Source organism: Dioscorea cayenensis, chromosome 11, assembly GCF_009730915.1.
Source record: "Dioscorea cayenensis subsp. rotundata cultivar TDr96_F1 chromosome 11, TDr96_F1_v2_PseudoChromosome.rev07_lg8_w22 25.fasta, whole genome shotgun sequence".
Lineage (NCBI taxonomy): Eukaryota > Viridiplantae > Streptophyta > Magnoliopsida > Dioscoreales > Dioscoreaceae > Dioscorea > Dioscorea cayenensis.
In genome coordinates this window covers 12,805,733-12,815,203 of record NC_052481.1, presented here as the reverse complement: position 1 = coordinate 12,815,203, position 9,471 = coordinate 12,805,733, and the positions used below count along the sequence as shown (strand labels likewise).

At 41.2% G+C, this 9,471-nt stretch overlaps 1 non-coding gene across 1 annotated transcript; it reads right to left on the bottom strand.

Moving 5' to 3' along the window:
- Positions 1 to 6,409: 6,409 nt before the first annotated feature.
- Positions 6,410 to 6,516, bottom strand: LOC120272727. Its single transcript, XR_005540267.1, has one exon. It is a non-coding gene; the product is annotated as a small nucleolar RNA R71 (small nucleolar RNA).
- Positions 6,517 to 9,471: the final 2,955 nt, after the last annotated feature.

The window sequence follows — 9,471 nt, the reverse complement described above, 5'->3', positions numbered from 1 at the left end:
TTATTTGAGTTCTAATCTTGAATGCTTGATTGAATGAATGCTCCCTTAGAGTGTACTAGGACTGAGAATTCACCTTGGTAACCCTTATGAGTGAGTGACACACCATGAGAGTTAGACAAAGCTAGATCGGAGAGGGTTGAGATGATTGAGAGGGTGAGTCTAGATATAGCTGAGCGTCCCCTTTTCCCTCCGATGTGATTTATCCTACCTCCATTTCCTCAAGTTATTTATGGTCATAATAGAGTGAATGGGCTAAGGGATGACCTTCTGATAGTGCTTAGTTGCAGACGCAATGGAGTGAAGCATTAAAGTAATTTTAGCACCTAGGGCTTAATTGTGACTAGGGACCTTCCACGTGGACCAATGGGTTAGGTCTACATTTGGGAAAAGGATTTATCACTTGGAATCACTAGAACTCATTGCGATTCTATGCTAGTGTGAGGTCAAGAGATTGTTCAATTTCTCCTCCGGGACATGTACAGAGCTTAGCATGGTTGACCTTAGATTTTGGACCATGTATTGAAGGATGTCCACAACTCGTTAATGCATTAGTTAGAAAGCATAATAGAGGGTTTTGCACTTGAAATGATTGTCCTAGGCAGAACAATATCTTAGTACCCCATTTTTATAAATTGCCTTACCTCCGCTTTACGTGTGTTCTCTTTCTTGTCTCTTTTACTTTTGTTACTTTATATCTTGTCACACAACTATTATTCACTTTTCCCTTAGTAAAGAAACAATTTAAGTGTTTTTATTCACTACTCCCTGTGGATATGATACCCACTCATCTGGGATTTATTACTTCGACAAACCCATGTACTTGCGAGACATACGCAAGGGGCGTTTAGTCAAGTTCGTATCAATGGTCTTGTGGAGTAGCCTCATCTTTTCCAAAGGTGCCCTCCTTAAGCCTAGGGTATACCTCGCCGAATCGATGCTGATGAAAGCTCCCCCAAAAACTATCTTCTGAAGGAACGCGGCATTGAAGGCTGTATAACCACTCCATAAGCCTTGCCAAAGCCTCTCCAAATCCTAGCCGTGAGCGTCTCTAAAGATGAGAAAAAGATGTGCCAAAAAACCTTCAAAACGGCTGAAATCATGACTTAATAAGGGCTGGAATCGGGCATCCACATGGGCGTGTGGAATTTCCATACACCTGTGTGAATCTCCAGAAAACTGATTTTTTGTGGTCTATAAATAGTAACTACTACAGTAATTTATTACAATACTTTTCTATAGTAAGTGCTATAGTATTCAGCTAAAATACTTCCGAATCCACACTTTTCATCGAGGCCACATGAATAGGCACACATCCATGTGGTAGATAGCAGTGCATCTTCAATAAGCGTCACATTGATGAAGGTCTTGCTAGTGCTGCACAAGTTAGAATACATGAATGTGGCTGTCTTTGTGCCCCTGTGAACCATGTATTTGTTTGAGCACGATGGAGGTTGGCCACAATCGCGTGTCTTTGAGCACAACTTGTGTCTCCGTGTTTATTCACTCCAAGATTCCATCAACAAATTGCGTCCACGATATACTTTTCGCTCCTTTCTTCCACTATTGTCTCCATAATCCTATATGCACAGAAGAACATAAATACACATGTATAAGCAATAAAATCTGAGAAAAGTAATGCTCAATGCAAGAAAAAAATACTTCGCATTACTAATATACAAGCACTTATCGCTAACGATATTGGTTCTTATTAATCAATATCTTGCTTAATTAGAAGTTCAGCTTAATCAACTGAATTGAAAGTTCTAATCTTGAAGGCTCTACTCCAAAAGAAACTGCCATTGAAGGAGATGCAAGAGATCATACATAATTTACTACACAAACTAGGATGCTCAAAAGTGTTGTGTGGAGTCATTTTAAAAAGACTCAAGTTATTAGAGAGGATAAAGCTTAATATAATTATTGTAAAAATTGCTTGGTGGGAAATCAAGAAATGGAACAAAGCATTTACATCAATATATGGAGTAGTGCGTCCAACGGAAGATTAACCCAAGGGGGCAAAAAATTATAACAATCAAGATGACTAAATATAAACAAGAAATGACTTCTATAATTTATGATTCAGAATTTGCAAAGAATGAGCTAGCTCAAGCAATCATTATGCATGAATATCCACTTTTAATAGAGATTCATATTGGTTTCAAAAGATATTCAACTACACTTCAATCGTTAGTTAAAGTCCATTCCCGAAACACCATGAAGAAAGAAATTTTAAAAATTTATTATATTGAGAAACCCTGGGGATTGAAGTTGATGGACACTAATGAAGGAAGAGTGGCAATTACCGCAGATATCTGGACACCGAGCACCTAAAAGAAGGTATACATGGCTATCACCATCCACTACATTGATTCCTCTTGGAATTTACAAAGTTGCATTATGAGGTAAATGTAAATTTATTTTTTGATTACATATTACTTTTCAATAGTAGTGATAGTTGTCATTTACTTTATTTATATATATATATATTGGAATGAATAAATGCATCTTTTCAATGTGAGGATCATTTATGCCCCTGTTCCTAACATAAGTGATACACTCAGCATTGTCTTTGTTGGATGTTTGTTGGCTTGGAATATTGATGGTAAACTGTCCAGCATAACTTTGAATAATTATAGCACAAATGATTCTATGAGAAAAGAATCAAAGATAAATTGCATCTTGGGACTTTGCTAAATGATGGTTCTTTGCTTCATATGCATTGTGGTACGCATATATTGAATTTAATTGTGAAGGATGGATTAGAGGTGGGAAAAAATGGAGTAGAAAAAATTCATGATAGTGTAGCTTTGATGAGTGCACTTTGTATACATGTTTTCATACCCTAAATCGATCATTTTGCTTGTTCTCAAGTTTACTTTTATGCATGAGAGGTACTATTATTGGTATTTTTGTTATGTGCAGAATAGGGGGCTCATTGCAATTGGGAGTGAAATAAGGAAGAAAACAAGAAAACATTCATAAAGAGTTCAACTACCTAAGCTGGACACAGTCTGGACACGCTCGTGTCATGCCCACTGAAGATCTCATCTTGATGTTGATCCATCAAGAAATCTATATAGAAGGACGCTTCCAAGCTTGACACGGTCAAGACACAATCATGTCTATGCCACTGAAAAACCATGGCTAAAGGAAATTTTATTGAACAATAAGCGACACGCGCTGGGTGCTCCTGACACTCTTGTGTCACATCATTGCATGGTCAAGACATGACCCTGTCCCTTCTACTAAACTTTCTAGGCAGAGGCAGTCCATTTCACTCAGTTCTCTCTTGATATGACACAGTCTGGACAAGGTCGTGCACAAGCTGTGTCGAGCCCAAATCCTCTCTTTTTAACTCCAGTTTTTAAGGTTTCCTCTCCATCTTTTGTTCGGGGATTTACCTCTCCACAAGGAGGATATTGATGAGAGTAAAGATCAAGCTTGACCACATCTTCTAAAGCATCAAGGAGCGAGTTGGAGGCACAAGGGAAGTGGCGCTAGCACACGGAGCTCGACATTGGAGGCAAATCTCAAAGAGAAGGGAGTCATGTCTTCTTTCTTTAGATCTAGTGTTATCTCCTCCATCTGTTCCCTTTCTCTTTGACTTCTTTATTTTCCCTTTTAGGTGAAGTAATCATATCACCAATTCATTCTTCACTAGAGATCAATGTTGAGTGAGTACTTTTAGTCCAGTCCCTGAGGTTCGACAACCCTACCCTCATGGGGTACCACTATATTACTTGCGTGTGACCCGTGCACTTGCGGAGAACAGTTCAAGATTATTGGAATAGCTAAATAACTACGTATTACTTATAGTAAAAACTAATGTTTGGATTATCCACTAGATGAAATTTGATAAGTGCTTGTGTGATAAGAATGTGAAGTGTTCTTTCTTTATGATGAGCATTACTTTTATCGGGTTTCAACACTAATATGTGTGTATTTATGTTACTTTCATGCATATAGGGTCGTGAAGCCAAATCTTAGAGAAAGAAGCCAATGTAGATCGTGAGTGCACCATTCGGAGGAAATCTTGAGAAGGTTCAAAAGGGAAGACATAAGTCAGGTTCAAGATGCTAGAATGTGTGCTAACCTCCTTGTATTCAAGCTAGCACAATGATTTGGAGGGGCAAAAAGGCAGTCACATTCTAAGTATTCCGGCTTGTGCATGTGTAACATGATCTGCACCAACGCGGCCATTCATTGAAGAAGCAAAATGATCTATGATCTAAACGTGTGCCCGTTTACATTACCTCGATGAAAGCATGGTTTCGGGAGTGTTTCGGACCGACAATGTAGAAGGGCACTGTAGCAACATTGTAGCAACACTATAGAAAAATATTGTAGCAGGTACTATTCATAGCTGGCCAAAAAAGGAGTTGTCCAGAGAAGCCACACGGATGTGTGGAAATTCTACACGCCCGTGCGTTAATTCCACACGCGCCGTGTGAAATATTCACAGGGGCGTGTGGATTCCTGATTCCAGCCCTTTAAAAGCCGATTTCAGCATTCTTTTCTCCATCTTTTCCCCAACTTGAGAGAGGGCTGTGGCAAGGGTTTTGAGTGGTATTGGCTAGGGATTGGGAGAGGTTCTACGGCTCTGACAACATGCACCATTTGGAAGAAGGTTAGTGGCAGAGCTTTCGTCGGCACCGATCCGGCGAGGTGTATCCTAGGCCGAACAAAGGGACCTTTGAACGAGTAGAGGACTCTCCACAAGACCATTGTCATGACTATCGAGGGTGTTTTCTATGGATTTATTGCTTTTACATTTGATTTCATTAATTATAATTAGCTCCATGGAGAGCTAAACCCCCAGTGGGTACTTGGATTGTGAATCCTAGGATGTATTCGTTTCATTGAACCTTGTTATTATGCTTTCATTAATTGATGATTTTATTGAGTTCCAATCTTGAATTCATTGATTATATAAATACTTCCTTAGAGTGACACTAGAGTTGAGAGTTCTTGTTGGTAACCGTTGTGAGTGAGTGACACACTACGAGAGTTAGACAAAGCTAGATTGGAGAGGGTTGAGAGGGTGAGTCGAGAGGTAGCGGAGCATCCCCTTTCCCCTCCAGTGTGATTTATTCTACCTCCAATTCCTCGAGTTCTTTGCGGTCATAGTAGAGTGAATGGGCTAAGGGGTGACCTTCCGCTGGGGCTTAGTTGCGAGTGCAATGGAGCGAAGCGTTGAAGTGATTTTAGCATCTAGGGCTTAATTGTGGCTAGGGACCTTCCGCCTGGACCAAAGGGTTAGGTCTATATATAGGAAGAGGATTTATCACTTGTAATCCCTAGAACTCATTGCAATTCTATACGAGTGTGAGGTTGAGAGATTATTTAATTTCTCCTCCGGGACATGTATAGGGTTAGGCATGGTTGACCTTAGATTTGGGACCATGTATTAAAGGATCTCCACGACTCATTAATGTATTAGTTAGGAAGAATAATAGATGGTTTTTGCACTTGAAATGATTTTCCTAGGCGGATCAATATCCGAGTACCCCATCTATATTGATTGCCATACCTTTCCTTTACTTGTGCTCTCGCTCTAATCTCTTTACTTTTGTTTGCATTACATCTTGTCACGCAAATCATTATTCATATTTCGCTTAGTTAAGAAAAAATTTAAGTATTTTTACTCTCTACTGCCTGTGGATATGATACCCACTCATCTGGGATTTTATTACTTCGACAAACCCGTGCACTTACGGGACATACGCAAGGGGCGTTGTTAAGTTTTTGGCGCCGTTGCCGGGGAGTAGACGTTTAGAGATACTTTGTACTTTGTTTTCTTAGCTATTCATTTATTCATTCTATTTCACATCTTCTTTTCTGTCATCATTCTGATTTGTTTTCTTTCTTTTTGTACAGCTCCAGGTTCATGACCTGAGGGAACCCCTCAATATTGATTGAAGGAGATCCCGAGCTCGAACGTATACTTAGAAGGAAAGGGAAAGAACCTGTGCAATAACAGTCTAATCTAGCTGATTTGGAAGTTGAAGGGTCGGATAATATGGCGGAACAAAATGAGCAAAAGAGGATATTATCTGATTATGCCAGACCTTCAGTATTGGGGACACAATCGAGTATTGTGCGTCCCCTGATTATAGCTCAGAATTTTGAGCTGAAGCTGGCATTCATCCACATGTTGCAGCAATCCGCACAGTTCAATGGTTTGGTAGATGAGGATCCAAACAGTCATATAGAGAACTTTCTCGAGGTGTGTGATATGCTCCAGATAAACATGGTGATGGATGATGCCATCAAGTTGAGAGCCTTCCCATTTTCCTTAAAGGGGACAGCGAAGCAGTGGCTACACTCATTACCTAGAGCATCAATTACCGCATGGGAGGAGATGGTAGAAGATTTTCTTGCCCGTTATTTCTCTCCTGAAAAATCTGCAAAACTTAGGAATGAGATCTCATCTTTTGTACAGTTGGAATTGGAGTCTCTAATTGAGACGTGGGAAAGGTTTAAGGAGCTCCGGAGAAAGTGCCCACAACACGAATTTCTAGAGTGAATGATTGTTCAGACCTTTTATAACGAGTTGAATTCGAGCACAAGGAAACTCTTGGATGCGGCAGCAGGAGGTACCTTAGGTAGCAAGATCCCCGGTGAGGCCCATCAACTTATTGAAGAAATGGGGTTAAATATCTACCAATGGAATGCTAGGGAGAAGAAGAAGGTGGCAGGGCTTCATGAGATAGATACAATAACTTTATTGGCGACTCAAGTGGAATCATTGAGTAAGAAGTTAGATGCTCTAACTTCAAATAGAGTAGTGGCTGTGACTACTTTCACTGCTTGTGGTCGAGGACATGCTCCCTCCGATTGCCCGATCTCCATTGGTAATGTAACTTCGGTTGAGAATGTTGATTTTGTGGGTAATGCGATGAGGAATCAAGGGAATCGATACAACAACACCTACAATCTGGGTTGGAAGAATCATCCTAATTTCTCGTGGAGTAACCAAGTTCTACAAAAGGCCACGGGGCCACCTGGTTTCCAACAACAATAAGCCCCAAACATGTAGAACCGAGTTTCCGGTTTGGAGACCCGAATGACCGATACGGAGAAGGCTTTAACTAGATTTGTGCAATCATCGGATACAAGGTTTTAATCAGTTGAGGCTACACTTCGCAACCACACCGCTTCTTTGCATAACCTTGAGAATTAAGTGGGGCAAATTGTGAAGTCTCTATTAGAGAGACCACAAGGAAGCTTCCCAAGCAATACCAAGACCAATCCTAGAGAGCACGTGAAAACGATCACTTTAAGAAGTGGTCATGAGGTTGAAGGTTGGTTTCTGAGTGAGAAGCCCAATGAACACGCACCCGAGGTCATAGAGGTTGAAGAGAGAACAAGCAAAGAGAAGGAGGTGGCACCCCCACCTTTCAAGCCAGGAATCCCCTATCCCTCTAGGTTGAAGAATGACCAAGCGGATGAACAATACAAGAATTTTCTGAGTTTGTTCAAGCAACTCCACATCAACATTCCTTTTGTTGAGGCATTGTCTCAAATGCCTAAGTATGCAAACTTCTTGAAGGATTTATTGACTAACAAGAGAAAGTTAGAGGAGAGTGCTTGATAAGTGCTTGCGCGATATTAATGAGAAGCATTCATTCCTTATGTTGAGCATTACTTTTCTCAGGTTTTTTTACACTAATATGTGTGTTTTATGTTACTTTCGTACAGGTAGGGTTGTGAGGCCAAGTATGAAGGAAAGAAGCCAATGTGGATTATAATGCACCGATTTTGGAGGAAATCTTGCTAAGGTTCAAACGCGAAGACATAGGTTGATGTGAGATGCTAGAGTGTGTGCCAACCTCCTCGTATTCGAGTTGGCACATCCATTTGGAGGGGCACAAAGGCAGTCGCACTCGAGCATTCTGACCTATGCACATAGAACAAGAGCTCCACCAACGTGCCTATCATTGAAGAAGCAAGTGATCCACGACGTGAACGTGTGCCCATTTCCGTTACTTTGATGAAAGTATGGATTCGGGAAGCTATTCAGGGCGGGGACTGTAGCAGAGCACCGCAGCAACATGGGAGAAAGTACTGTAGCAACACTGTTCAAAGCCGGCTGAGAAAATAAGAGTTCAGAGGATCCACACGGGCTTGTGGAAATTATCCACGCCCGTGTGGAAATTCCGCACGGGTGCGTGAAGCATCCACGCCCGTGTAGTTGCCCAATACCAGCCCTATTTAAAGGCGAATCAGTCTCGATTTTGGTATTCTTTTCTCCATCTTTTCCCCAACTTGAGAGAGGGCTTCGGCTAGGGTTTTGAGTGGTATTGGCCAATGTTTTGGAGATGTTCTACGGCTCTGACATCGTCATTCCTGAGGAAGAAGGTTGGTAGGGGAGCTTCCATCGAGGCGTATCCTATACCGGACGAGGGAATCCTTGGACGACGAGTAGAGGACTTTCCACAAGAGCATCGACATGACTATCGAGAGGGTTTCTTTATGGATTCATTAATTTTACATTCTATTTCTTTGATTGTACTTAGCTCCATGGAGAGCTAAACCCCTAGTGGGTACTTGGGTATTTGTGAACCCTAGGATGTATTCGTTTCTTTGAATCTCTTTATTATGCTTTCAATAAATTGATGTTGATTGTGAGTTCCAACCTTGAATGTTTGTTTGTATGAACATTTCCCCTAGAGTGACACTAGGGTTGAGAGTTCTCATTGGTAACCTTGTGAGTGAGTGACACACCACGAGCGTTAGACACAGCTAGGTTGGAGAGGGTTGAGAGGGTGAGTCGAGAGGTACATGAGTGTCCCCTTTCCCCTCCGACGTGATAGATTCTACCTCCGTTCCTCGAGTTCTTTGCGGCCATAATAGAGTGAATGGTCTAAGGGATGAACTTCCGTTGGGGTTTAGTTGCGCGTGCAACGGAGTGAAGCGTTGAGCTGATCTTAGTATCTAGGGCTTAATCGTGGTTAGGGACCTTCCACCTGGACCAAAAGGTTAGGTCTATAATTAGGAAGAGATTTATCACTTGGAATCCCTAGAGCTCATTGCAACTCTATACGAGTGTGAGGTTGAGAGGTTATCTAATCTCTCCTCCGGGACATGTATAGAGTTAGGCATAGTTGACCTTAGATTTGGGACTATGTAATTAAGGATTTCCAAGACTCACCATTGCATTGATTAGGAAGCATAATAGAGGGTTCTTGCACTTGAAACAATTATCCTAGGCGGAGCATTATCCGAGTACCCCATCTTTATCGATTGCCTTACCCCCTTTCTTTACTTTTGCTCTCTTACTTGTTTTATTGTTGAGAATTGAATCATTGTCACACTTATCATCATTGATCTTTCACATAGCTAAGAATCAAATTAAGTATTTTTATTCCCTATTCCCTGTGGATTCGATACCCGCTCACCCGGGATTATTACTTCGACAAACCCGTGCACTTGTGGGATATATGCAAAGGGATCTTGTCAGTGCTTTAG